We start from the raw sequence: 13788 nt of genomic DNA, 5'->3' as shown, positions 1-13788 counted from the left end.
CTCTCTTTTGACAAACGAAGAACGTCGTTACAGAATCACCCACCACACACGGACCGAGTGGCGTGGAAACAGGCAGCGACAGCTGGAACAGCAAAAGGAGGATGAATTATTCGGTGAATGACATGGGAAGACGTGTTGGATGGTAAAGGTTGTTACACTTGGGAGGAGATACTGGCCGGAAGAGATCGCCTCCCATGGGAACAGGTGGAGACACTAAGGAGAGCAGAGGCAGCCGGAGATAGGAGCCGACGATACGAGGGAACACGGTTGGCAAGGAAGCCCGAAAAGCAGCCCCAAAAAATTATTGGGGGGGCTTAAAGAGAGTATGGCTATGCCAGGTAGGAGACCTGCGCAAACTCCCTGTGCTTACCGGGGGGCTAGAGAGACCAGGCAGGCACTGTGTTATGCTATGGAGCGCACGGTGTTTCCAGTGCGGGTGCATAGCCCGGTGCGGCACATACCAGCCCTTCGTATTGGCCGGGCTAGAGTGGGCATCGAGCCAGGTAAGGTTGGGCAGGCTCGGTGCTCAAGAGCTCCAGTGCGCCTGCACGGTCCGGTCTATCCAGAGCCAACTCTCCTTGTTTATCGTGAGGAGCCAAGGGGGAGACCAGAAACAGAGCCGGTGTTAGAGGTGAGCGAAGCAGAGACTGTGAAGGAGTTAATGGGGAAAGTGGAGGAGAGAGTAATGAGGGAGTTGCTAGCATGGTGCTATAGGTACGATATTCGTCCGACGGAGCGTGTCGGGGATTTAATGGCACCTGCGTCAGTGCTCCATACTCGTCCTGAGGTGCGTGTTAGTCGGCTGGTGAAAAATGTGCCAGCCTCACGCACCAGGCCTCCTGTGTACCTACCTAGCCTTGCACGTCCTGTGCCAGTCCTGCTCTCAGGCTCTCCAGTACACCTTCACGGTCCAGTGCATCCTGTGCCACCTTCACACACCAGTCCTGCGGTAGCAGCTCCCCGCACCAGGCTTCCTGTGCGTGTCCTCGATCCTGTAGCACCAGTTCCAGCACCACGCACCAGGCCGTCAGTGCGCCTCGCCTGTTCAGCACAGCCTGGGCCTTCCTTCCCTTCTGCGCTACTGGAGTCTCCTGCCTGTTCAGCGCTATCAGAGCCTTCCTCCTCTACAGCGCTGCCGGAGCCTCCTGCCTGTTCGGAGCAGCCTGAGCTGTCCCTCCCTATGGTTTTGAGGTGCGTCTGGGAGTCCGCACCTTAGGGGGGTGGGGTTTCTGTCACGCCTTGGTCATTGTATTTTGTGTTTTCGTTATATATTTGGTCAGGCCAGGGTGTGACATGGGTTTATGTTATTGTATTTTCGTATTGGGGTTTGTAGTATTTGGGATCGCGGCTGATTAGGGGTGTTGTATAGGCTTGGCTGCCTGAGGCGGTTCTCAATCAGAGTCAGGTGATTCTCGTTGTCTCTGATTCGCTTTGTATTTCGTGGGTGATTGTTCCTGTCTCTGTGTAGTTTCACCAGATAGGCTGTAATTAGGTTTCACGTTCCGTTTGTTGTTTTGTATTTTGTATCGTTATTTCATGTGTCACTTTTTCTATTAAAATCATGAGTAACCACCACGCTGCATTTCGGTTCGACTCTCTTTTGACAAACGAAGAACGTCGTTACAATGACCATTTGTCAAAATCATCTCTTTGTACTTACATTTGAACAATGACAGGTGAAACGTTACTGCAGTTGGCAACATATAAGAGTAAGTCTATGCTCTCCTGAACACAGCAGGTATCAGGGATCTAAAAATGGCTTAGATCAAATCAAATATACTTAAATAGTCTGGTTGACATTGTATTGTATTCCAGGAAGCAGCATCTGGTGGCTAGGGCAACAATCCCCGTCCTCTGGTCAAACATAAAAGACAGATCCATTGCTGTCCCCTTGACTCTAATAACAGACATGGTATAACCACCCCCCCCCCCACCCCCACACACACACACACGTATGGAGAGGCAGATAGCCAGTTGGTGATCAGAGGAGTGAGACGCTTTAAGAGGCTGTTTGAGGAAGATAACGCCATGTATTCCTCCATTCCTCCACCCCCTTCCCTCCATCCACCCCTACATCAACCCTCCCTGAGGCTTATTAATAGAAAAGAATGGAACGTGTAGGAGAGCAGGGACACAGCAGTGAACATGGTTAATGGCAGCCAAGACCAGCTAGAGGTCTCTCTCTCTGATGAAACTAGCAGCTAGCTGACCCTGGGGCTGAGAGGGGAGATATGACCAGCTAGAGGTCTCTCTCTCTCTGATGAAACAGCTAGCTGACCCTGGGGCTGAGAGGGGAGATATGACCAGCTCTCTGATGAAACTAGCAGCTAGCTGATGAAACTGATGAAACTAGCAGCTGACCCTGGGGCTGAGAGGGGAGATATGACCAGCTAGAGGTCTCTCTCTCTGATGAAACTAGCAGCTAGCTGACCCTGGGGCTGAGAGGGGAGATATGACCAGCTAGAGGTCTCTCTCTCTGATGAAACTAGCAGCTAGCTGACCCTGGGGCTGAGAGGGGAGATATGACCTGCTAGAGGTCTCTCTCTCTGATGAAAGTTGCAGCTAGCTGACCCTCAGGGCTGAGAGGGGAGATATGACCAGCTAGAGGTCTCTCTCTCTCTGATGAAACTAGCAGCTAGCTGATCCTCAGGGCTGAGAGGGGAGATATGACCAGCTAGAGGTCTCTCTCTCTGATGAAACTAGCAGCTAGCTGACCCTCAGGGCTGAGAGGGGAGATATGACCAGCTAGAGGTCTCTCTCTCTGATGAAACTAGCAGCTAGCTGATCCTCAGGTCTGAGAGGGGAGATATGACCAGCTAGAGGTCTCTCTCTCTGATGAAACTAGCAGCTAGCTGATCCTCGGGGCTGAGAGGGGAGATATGACCAGCTAGAGGTCTCTCTCTCTGATGAAACTAGCAGCTAGCTGACCCTCGGGGCTGAGAGGGGAGATATGACCAGCTAGAGGTCTCTCTCTCTGATGAAACTAGCAGCGAGCTGACCCTCGGGCCTGAGAGGGGAGATATGACCAGCTAGAGGTCTCTCTCTCTGATGAAACTAGCAGCTAGCTGACCCTCAGGGCTGAGAGGGGAGATATGACCAGCTAGAGGTCTCTCTCTCTGATGAAACTAGCAGCTAGCTGACCCTCAGGGCTGAGAGTCTCTCTCTCTGGGAGATATGACCAGCTAGAGGATATGACCAGCTCTCTCTCTGATGAAACTAGAGGCTAGCTGACCCTCAGGGCTGAGATGGGAGATATGACCAGCTAGAGGTCTCTCTCTCTGATGAAACTAGCAGCGAGCTGACCCTCGGGGCTGAGAGGGGAGATATGACCAGCTAGAGGTCTCTCTCTCTGATGAAACTAGCAGCTAGCTGACCCTCGGGGCTGAGAGTCTCTCTCTCTGATGAAACTAGCAGCTAGCTGGGGGAGATATGACCAGCTAGAGGTCTCTCTCTCTGATGAAACTAGCAGCTAGCTGACCCTCAGGGCTGAGAGGGGAGATATGACCAGCTAGAGGTCTCTCTCTCTGATGAAACTAGCAGCGAGCTGACCCTCAGGGCTGAGAGGGGAGATATGACCAGCTAGAGGTCTCTCTCTCTGATGAAACTAGCAGCTAGCTGACCCTCAGGGCTGAGAGGGGAGATATGACCAGCTAGAGGTCTCTCTCTCTGATGAAACTAGCAGCTAGCTGACCATCAGGGCTGAGAGGAGAAATGAGCAAATGAGATATGAGAGAAATGGGGATTTGTACACACTCTTAGAAAAAAGGGTTCCAAACGGGTTTTCGGCTGACCCCATAGGAAAACCCTTTTTGGTTCCAGGTAGAAGGGTTCAACCTAGAACCAAAGTAGTTCTACCTGGAACCAAAAAAAGGGTTATTCAAAGGGTTCTCCTATGAGGTCAGCCAAAGAACCCTTTTAGGTTCTAGATGCAGTTTTTCTAAGACTGTATTCTCTTAGATATTTTGTTATCACCCTCTTACACTTTTTCTGACTTTGTGAAACGACCAGGTTGCTAGCACCCAGAGCTCACCCCCCCACTCCTCCCAAAAAGTACACTTCCACAATTTCTAACATGGGTTTAACAATGGTAGAAACTCACGCCAGCCAATGCTTTTACACCAATCATATGGTTTTAAATCCATGCCGGTGAGTGTACAAGTACACACTTATACTGGAAAACGATGGAGAATTGTGACTGTCGAAGTCCACTGCTGCTGAAACAGTGACTTGGGATTCCTAACCCTTGACTTCTAACCTTTGACCTCCTCACCTCAGACTCCTTGTAGTAGCGCTCTGGGATCTCGTCGTAGGCGATATCCAATAAGCACACCTCTATCTCCTCCTCCCCTTTGGGCTCGCTGTCAAAGATCTGAGGGATAGAGAGAAAGAGATGGGCATTTTAGAGAGAGAGAGAGAGAGAAGAAGAGAGAGAACATAATCAACTGTTCTCCATGATGAGGACGTTGTATCTCAGCAACACCTTATCTATGTCGATGTACATCAGTGATCTTAGGAGTGAAGCTTAATCAACGGTCATTCCCACAGCAGCCACGAGGTGGAGCTCTGATGTTTGGGAAAGTTGAGCGAGCGAGCATTTCATGATACTGATCGGCCAGAGCTGCCAATCATATAGAGAATCACATTGTTTGAAGGAGGAAAGCGAGGCTTTTAACGGTTATGAATGCTTTACTCCTTTCCCCATTAAAGCCATTAGACCTCGTCAGGTGACAGGTGCTTTCTCCCGGAGGATACATTTAGCTCATTTAGCAGGGAGGAAGAAACAGGAGAGACAGAGACTGAGCTGGTGCAGTAATAACCTCCTTGAAATAGTTGAATAATCCAGACAAAAATCCATCCATTACTGACATCGATGTATATTCATCTACCAACCTTTGCATGATAAGTAGACTGAGAGGATGAAAAACTGAACTGAATAATGATGTCTATGAGAGTAGAGGAAGTAAGCCTTGGGAAATTGAGGCATTGATGGGATGAATTTAAAATTCAGCAAATACATACTTTAGTCTCAGGAATGAAGTCAGGGTCGTGTTCGTTTTGCACCAAACACAAGAAAATCAGCTGAAACAGGGAGGGATTACCTGGAAATGTCCAATAAGAAACTTTTCTTTTGTCTATAGCAAAACGTTCTGAAATGGTTTCCGTTATGTCCTAATGAACACGACCCAGGACAGACAAGATCAGTTTTATGACATGACATCATGTAAATGTTGTGGAATGGTAATGTGAATGTGTCCCCCACCAGGAAATGAGGATCAGTGGTGAGAGGAACAAGAAGCAACACTCCTTGTTTAAACTGGATCAGACATGCAGACAGATACACACAATATCTCCCTATATCTTATTTCCTTTCTATCTTACTCCCCCTTCTCTCAACTCTGGTTGTCTGGATATCAGTCCTTCATACTGGAGGGAATTCAAATATGTAGCCAAGGAGCTGTAGGCAATCATCCCTTTCTCCCTGGCATACCAACTCTCACAAAGAGAAGATGCAGCAGGCGAACGCGGCTGAAAACAACTGTTGTCTACATCTCAAATGGCACCCTATTGCCTATGCAGTGCAGGGCTCTGGTCAAAAGTAGTGCATTACATAGGGAATAGATTGTCATTTGAGATGCAGATATGTGACAGAGTAAGACCTTGGTGTACTAAGGATGTCCTTGACATGTCCTTCAAACCAGAAGAAGGGGGATGAGTTATGAGGAAACCCACTGTGTAACAGGAAGCAATGGGCATCGGATAGCAAACCCAACCACGATAATGCATTATTAAAACTCTCCTATCACAGAGGTATACGATATAAACTCTCCTATCACAGAGGTATATGATATAAACACTCCTATCACAGAGGTATATGATATAAACTCTCCTATCACAGAGGTATATGATATAAACTCTCCTATCACAGAGGTATATGATATAAACACTCCTATCACAGAGGTATATGATGTAAACACTCCTATCACAGAGGTATACGATATAAACTCTCCTATCACAGAGGTATATGATATAAACACTCCTATCACAGAGGTATACGATATAAACTCTCCTATCACAGAGGTATACGATATAAACACTCCTATCACAGAGGTATATGATATAAACACTCCTATCACAGAGGTATATGATATAAACACTCCTATCACAGAGGTATACGATATAAACTCTCCTATCACAGAGGTATATGATATAAACTCTCATATCACAGAGGTATATGATATAAACTCTCCTATCACAGAGGTATATGATATAAACTCTCCTATCACAGAGGTATATGATATAAACTCTCCTATCACAGAGGTATACGATATAAACTCTCCTATCACAGAGTTATACGATATAAACTCTCCTATCACAGAGGTATATGATATAAACTCTCCTATCACACAGCCTTTACCCCACAGTTATCCATATTTTATTTAACTAGGCAAGTCAGTTAAGAACAAATTCTTATTTAGAATGACAGCCTAGGAACAGTGGGTTAACTACCTTGTTTAGGGGCAGAATGACAGATTTTTACCTTGTCAGCTCAGGGATTTGATCTAGCAACCTTTCGGTTACTGGCCCAATGCTCTAACCACTAGGCTACCTGCCAACCCAACGGATTAACCCATATCCAACTTGATTTGATATGCTCCACATTGAAAGGCTGGAGAAAGAACCACTTCCACTTGACTCGGAGGCCTGGGCCCATATTAATAAAGCCTCTCAGAGTTGGAGTGCTGATCTAGGACCAGTTTTGACTTAAACAAGGGGAACCTGATCCTAGATCAGCACTCCTAATAAAGATGTTTTATGAATATGGGCCCTGAAGCCCACAGACTGAATGGTAATCTCACTGATTTTAGTGAGGGAGAGGCGAGCCAATGAAATAAACGTGCATTCTGATTAGTTGGTTGGGGCATCGTGAATATATTAGACCAGTGTTCTTATTCATCCCAGCATCCCCCTGTTCTGACTACATCCACTCGTTTAGAAGTGAGAGAAAAAGATGGGACTGAATGTTGTATGTGGCATTCAAGTGCACACACCATGACCACTCACAGACACACACCATGACCACTCACAGACACACACCATGACCACTCACAGACACACACCATGACCACTCACAGACACACACCATGACCACTCACAGACACACACCATGACCACTCACAGACACACACCATGACCACTCAGACACACACCATGACCACTCAGACACACACCATGACCACTCAAAGACACACACCATGACCACTCAAAGACACACACCATGACCACTCAAAGACACACACCATGACCACTCACAGACACACACCATGACCACTCACAGACACACACCATGACCACTCACAGACACACACCATGACCACTCACAGACACACACCATGACCACTCACAGACACACACCATGACCACTCACAGACACACACCATGACCACTCACAGACACACACCATGACCACTCACAGACACACACCATGACCACTCACAGACACACACCACGACCACTCACAGACACACACCACGACCACTCACAGACACACACCACGACCACTCACAGACACACACCACGACCACTCACAGACACACACCATGACCACTCACAGACACACACCATGACCACTCACAGACACACACCATGACCACTCACAGACACACACCATGACCACTCACAGACACACACCATGACCACTCACAGACACACACCATGACCACTCAAAGACACACACCACGACCACTCACAGACACACACCACGACCATGCACAGACACACACCATGACCACTCACAGACACACACCATGACCACTCATAGACACACACCATGACCATGCACAGACACACACCATGACCACTCATAGACACACATCATGACCATGCACAGACACACACCATGACCATGCACAGACACACACCATGACCACTCATAGACACACACCATGACCATGCACAGACACACACCATGACCACTCACAGACACACACCATGACCATGCACAGACACACACCATGACCATGCACAGACACACACCATGACCACTCACAGACACACACCATGACCATGCACAGACACACACCATGACCACTTACAGACACACACCATGACCACTCAAAGACACACACCATGACCACTCACAGACACACACCATGACCATGCACAGACACACACCATGACCACTCATAGACACACACCATGACCATGCACAGACACACACCATGACCATGCACAGACACACACCATGACCACTCATAGACACACACCATGACCATGCACAGACACACACCATGACCACTCACAGACACACACCATGACCATGCACAGACACACACCATGACCATGCACAGACACACACCATGACCACTCACAGACACACACCATGACCATGCACAGACACACACCATGACCACTCACAGACACACACCATGACTATGCACAGACAACCATACTGACATTGTCATTGCTGCCTTTGTTGTCCTCATACTTGGTCTCTATGTGAATGGAGAACTTTGGCAGAAAGGAGCACTAGAGAAGAGAAGAGAACAGCAGGAGATTAAACACAGAATATAGACACATTAAAACAATATTTTGACTTGTTATGTCTGAGTCCCAAATAGTACCCTATTGCCTATGTAGTGCACTATTGTTGACCAGGATGCACTATGTTGGCCCCATAGTGGGCCAAAACACTACATAGGCTATTGCCCATTTGGGACATAACCTAAATGTAGGGTGGTTAAATCCGAGCACTGGGGAAACTGATCTCTATGGGAGATGGGATAGTATCTTTCTACCACTATCCATACAAGCTCAGGAAAGACAGAGGGAATATCTTCCTGGGTCTTTGTGGTCAGCCTGCAGGGTGAGGTGTTTTATAGGCAGTGTCTGTCTGTGTGCGTGCGTGCGTGCGTGCGTGTGTGTGTGTGCACGTGTACGCATGTGTGTGTGTCATGCTGAGTGTGATTGCGTGTGTTTTATTGCCCCTGTCTTCAGTAATAATGATTATATTATATCACCCTATGGATTTACTGGCTCCTCGTCCACACCCTGAACCACCCCCCCAATCCCCCCCATGGCTCGTCAACTATCACTCATACCTTCCTCCCCATCCCCCCATGGCTAGTCAACTATCACTCATACCTTCCTCCCCATCCCCCATGGCTAGTCAACTATCACCCATACCTTCCTCCCCGTCCCCCCATGGCTAGTCAACTATCACTCATACCTTCCTCCCCATCCCCCCATGGCTAGTCAACTATCACTCATACCTTCCTCCCCGTCCCCCCATGGCTAGTCAACTATCACTTATACCTTCCTCCCCATCCCCCCATGGCTAGTCAACTAACACTCATACCTTCCTCCCCATCCCCCCATGGCTAGTCAACTATCACTCATACCTTCCTCCCCGTCCCCCATGGCTAGTCAACTATCACTCATACCTTCCTCCCCATCCCCCCATGGCTAGTCAACTATCACTCATACCTTCCTCCCCGTCCCCCCATGGCTAGTCAACTATCACTCATACCTTCCTCCCCACCCCCCATGGCTAGTCAACTATCACTCATACCTTCCTCCCCGTCCCCCCCCCATGGCTAGTCAACTATCACTCATACCTTCCTCCCCACCCCCCCATGGCTAGTCAACTATCACTCATACCTTGCTCCCCGTCCCCCCATGGCTAGTCAACTATCACTCATACCTTCCTCCCCGTCCCCCCATGGCTAGTCAACTATCACTCATACCTTCCTCCCCACCCCCCATGGCTAGTCAACTATCACTCATACCTTCCTCCCCGTCCCCCCATGGCTAGTCAACTATCACTCATACCTTGCTCCCCGTCCCCCCATGGCTAGTCAACTATCACTCATACCTTCCTCCCCGTCCCCGTCATGGCTAGTCAACTATCACTCATACCTTGCTCCCCGTCCCCCCATGGCTAGTCAACTATCACTCATACCTTCCTCCCTGTCCCCCCATGGCTAGTCAACTATCACTCATACCTTCCTCCCCGTCCCCCCATGGCTAGTCAACTATCACTCATACCTTCCTCCCCGTCCCCCCATGGCTAGTCAACTATCACTCATACCTTGCTCCCCGTCCCCTCCATGGCTAGTCAACTATCACTCATACCTTCCTCCCCGTCCCCCCATGGCTAGTCAACTATCACTCATACCTTCCTCCCCGTCCCCCCATGGCTAGTCAACTATCACTCATACCTTCCTCCCCACCCCCCATGGCTAGTCAACTATCACTCATACCTTCCTCCCCACCCCCCATGGCTAGTCAACTATCACTCATACCTTGCTCCCCGTCCCCCCATGGCTAGTCAACTATCACTCATACCTTCCTCCCCGTCCCCCCATGGCTAGTCAACTATCACTCATACCTTCCTCCCCGTCCCCCCATGGCTAGTCAACTATCACTCATACCTTCCTCCCCACCCCCCCATGGCTAGTCAACTAACACTCATACCTTCCTCCCCACCCCCCATGGCTAGTCAACTAACACTCATGCCTTCCTCCCCGTCCCCCCATGGCTAGTCAACTATCACTCATACCTTGCTCCCCGTCCCCCCCATGGCTAGTCAACTATCACTCACACTGCTCTCACCATAGGCTTTGATTAGATGAACTCTTTAACACCGCAATTACAATAAAGCTCAATAGATCTCCAGTTACATAACGGTATGAGTGAGTGTGTTTCTGTATGTGTGTGTGTTCATTTGCCTCTTTAGAATAGAGAGAATGGGAAGGAATGAATATGTCCACAGCAGCATGGGGTGGGGCCCAGGCTATAGGCTTGCTGCAGGAGGTTGTGTGTGTGTGTGTGTGTGTTCATATGTCTCTTTAGAATAGAGAGAATGGGAAGGAATGAATATGTCCACAGCAGCATGGGATGGGGCCCAGGCTATAGGCTTGCTGCAGGAGGTTGTGTGTGTGTGTGTGTGTGTGTGTGTGTGTGTGTGTGTGTGTGTGTGTGTGTGTGTGTGTGTGTGTGTGTGTGTGTGTGTGTGTGTGTGTGTGTGTGTGTGTGTGTGTGTGTGTGTGTGTGTGTGTGTGTGTGTGTGTGTGTGTGTGTGTGTGTGTGTGCTTATCTAGAGAGAGGGTGTGTCCTTATCTTCATCTGAACCAACATTATCTTCAGCACATCCATCCCTTTTCTTTCTTTAAATAACATCTCCTGTCCTACAAAACTACACAGCAGGAGACACCTTCAATCCCTCCACTTCAACAGAGCTGTTTGGTATACTACACCCAGTCTACTGACACAATATCACACAACCAAGAACCCCATGTTGAACATGTTCACTGTAGTCAACGAGCACGTGTTCCATCTCTTCCATTCATTTAGCCTCATTAAAGCACACACACACACACACACACACACACACACACACACACACACACACACACACACACACACACACACACACACACACACACACACACACACACACACACACACACACACACACACACACACACACACACACACACACACACACACACACACCAGGTTCAGTGCATTGTGTCACCGAGCAGCTCTCCTTTAATAATTTCAGTAAAATCCCATACATGAATAAGGCTGTGTCCCAAATACCATCCTATTCCCTATGTAGAGCCCATAGGACTCTGGTCAAAAGAAGTGCAGTATATAGGGGAAAGGGTGCCATTTAGGACGCAGACTGAGGTGGTTGAAAATAAATCCTCAATGGCTAAATATAGAACCAGAACAATAGATGAAGCTGTCTGTAAAACTAATTGAAAAATTCTAGGCGAATTAAATAATATTCCATATTGAAGTCCCTTTAATGACATTCAAAGCCTAATCAAATTGAGCTTGTGCTTTATCATAAGAGTCTAAGCTATTAAGTGAACATATGGAATTGTTTTAAGATGGTCATACCAAGGATCATTTAGCTATTAGATTTGGAATTTAAGGACCCACACAGCATTACTGTGGCATTGTATTGCTGCTCTGTACATCTCTGGGGGAACCATTCACTGATTCAAAACAGAGATGGAATTCTACAGGAATACAACATTTCATACTCTTCTGTCTGTCATCAGGGCACAGCTCACCTAACACTTGACTTCTGGCAGACTGCTCTGCATGTCTACTAGTTTATTTAACTAGACAAGTCAGTTAAGAACAAATTCTACCCCGCTACCCCGCTCCAGCCTCGGACGACGCTGGGCCAATTGTGCACTGCCCTATAGGACTCCCGATCAAGGCCGGTTGTGACACGGCCGGTTGTGACACAGTGTGTGTGTGTGTGTGTGTGTGTGTGTGTGTGTGTGTGTGTGTGTGTGTGTGCGCGTACGTGTGTAAGGACCATCAGTGGTATACTCACAGTGTACTCTGCGTCACAGCAGGTGAAGAATCCAGGACCAGAGAGCGATGGAGAGAGAGAGTGAAAGAGGGGAGGGAGTTAAACAAGAGGAGAGAGAGAGAGAGACAGAGAAAGGGAGAGACAGAGAGAGGGAGAGAGAGAGAGAGAGAGAGAGAGAGAGAGAGAGAGAGAGAGAGAGAGAGAGAGAGAGAGAGAGAGAGAGAGAGAGAGAAAGATGGGAGGGAGGGGGAGAGAAAGAAAGAGAAGGAGAGGGAGTTTAACAAGAGGAGAGAGAGAGACAGAGAGAGAAAAGAGAGAGAGAGAGAAATAGAGCGAGAGAGAGAGAGAGAGCGAGAGAGAAACAGAGAGAGAGAGAGAGCGAGAGAGAGACAGAGAGAGAGCGAGAGAAAGATGGGAGGGAGGGGGAGAGAGAAAGAGAGGGAGAGTGAAAGAGGGGAGGGGGTTTAACAAGAGGAGAGATGGAGAGAGAGAAAAAGAGAGAGAGGGAGTGAAAGAGGGGACAAGAGAAGAGGGAGAGAGAGCATCATGTGTTAAGAGGCAGCAGGAGGTTGTTTTATTTTTAGAGCGCTATAATAATATGATCCTCTCATCATGTTATCATCCATCACTCCCTCCATCCCTCCCAACAAGCTATTGGGATTCTTCTCTCTGAGGAAAGAAATATTGTGTGTGTGTGTGTGTGTGTTCGTGTGTGTGTGTGTGTGTTCGTGTGTGTGTGTGTGTGTGTGTGTGTGTGTGTGTTCGTGTGTGTGTGTGTGTGTGTGTGTGTGTGTGTGTGTGTGTGTGTGTGTGTGTGTGTGTGTGTGTGTGTGTGTGTGTGTGTGTGTGTGTGTGTGTGTGTGTGTGTGTGTGTGTGTGTGTGTGTGTGTGTGTGTGTGTGTGCGGCGGTAGAGGGATGAAGCGGGGGAATACGTTGGGTCTGAACAGATAGAGAAGGTTGAGAACAGATAGAGAAGGTTGAGAACAGATAGAGAAGGTTGAGAACAGATAGAGAAGGTTGAGAACAGTACAGAGTACAGTACAGTCCATGGTTTGAATCCCCAAGCCGGCAAGGTGTAGAAATGTGTCGTTCTTCACCTTGAGCGAGACAGTTAACCCCCAACACCACCTGCTCCCCGGGCGCTGATGACGTGGATGTCGATAAAGGCAGCCCCCGCACCTCTCTGATTCAGAGGGCTTGGATTAAATGTGGAAGACACATTTGGGTTGAATGCATTCAGTTGTACAACTGACCAGGTATCCCCTTTCCTCCTTTCCATTATCAGACACACTGTGCATTCCTGTACTGCTCTTCTGTGATGGTCCTAGGAGTGGTTACCTGTGATGGTGTAGGGGTAGTAGTTCCAGGCCTTCTCTGTCACATAGAAGATTTTAGGGACCACAGCCCTGGCCCAGCTAGGGAGCTTACTAAAAGAGACAAAAGAAGACAAGTG

The 13788-nt window shown here is 48.3% G+C and overlaps 1 pseudogene; it reads right to left on the bottom strand.

The window, feature by feature from the left end:
* Positions 1-13788, bottom strand: part of LOC124000169 — a 128581-nt pseudogene that overhangs the window by 13048 nt on the left and 101745 nt on the right.

Source organism: Oncorhynchus gorbuscha, linkage group LG16 (assembly GCF_021184085.1).
Source record: "Oncorhynchus gorbuscha isolate QuinsamMale2020 ecotype Even-year linkage group LG16, OgorEven_v1.0, whole genome shotgun sequence".
NCBI classification, from domain to species: domain Eukaryota; kingdom Metazoa; phylum Chordata; class Actinopteri; order Salmoniformes; family Salmonidae; genus Oncorhynchus; species Oncorhynchus gorbuscha.
This window is presented reverse-complemented; position numbering and strand designations above follow the sequence as displayed.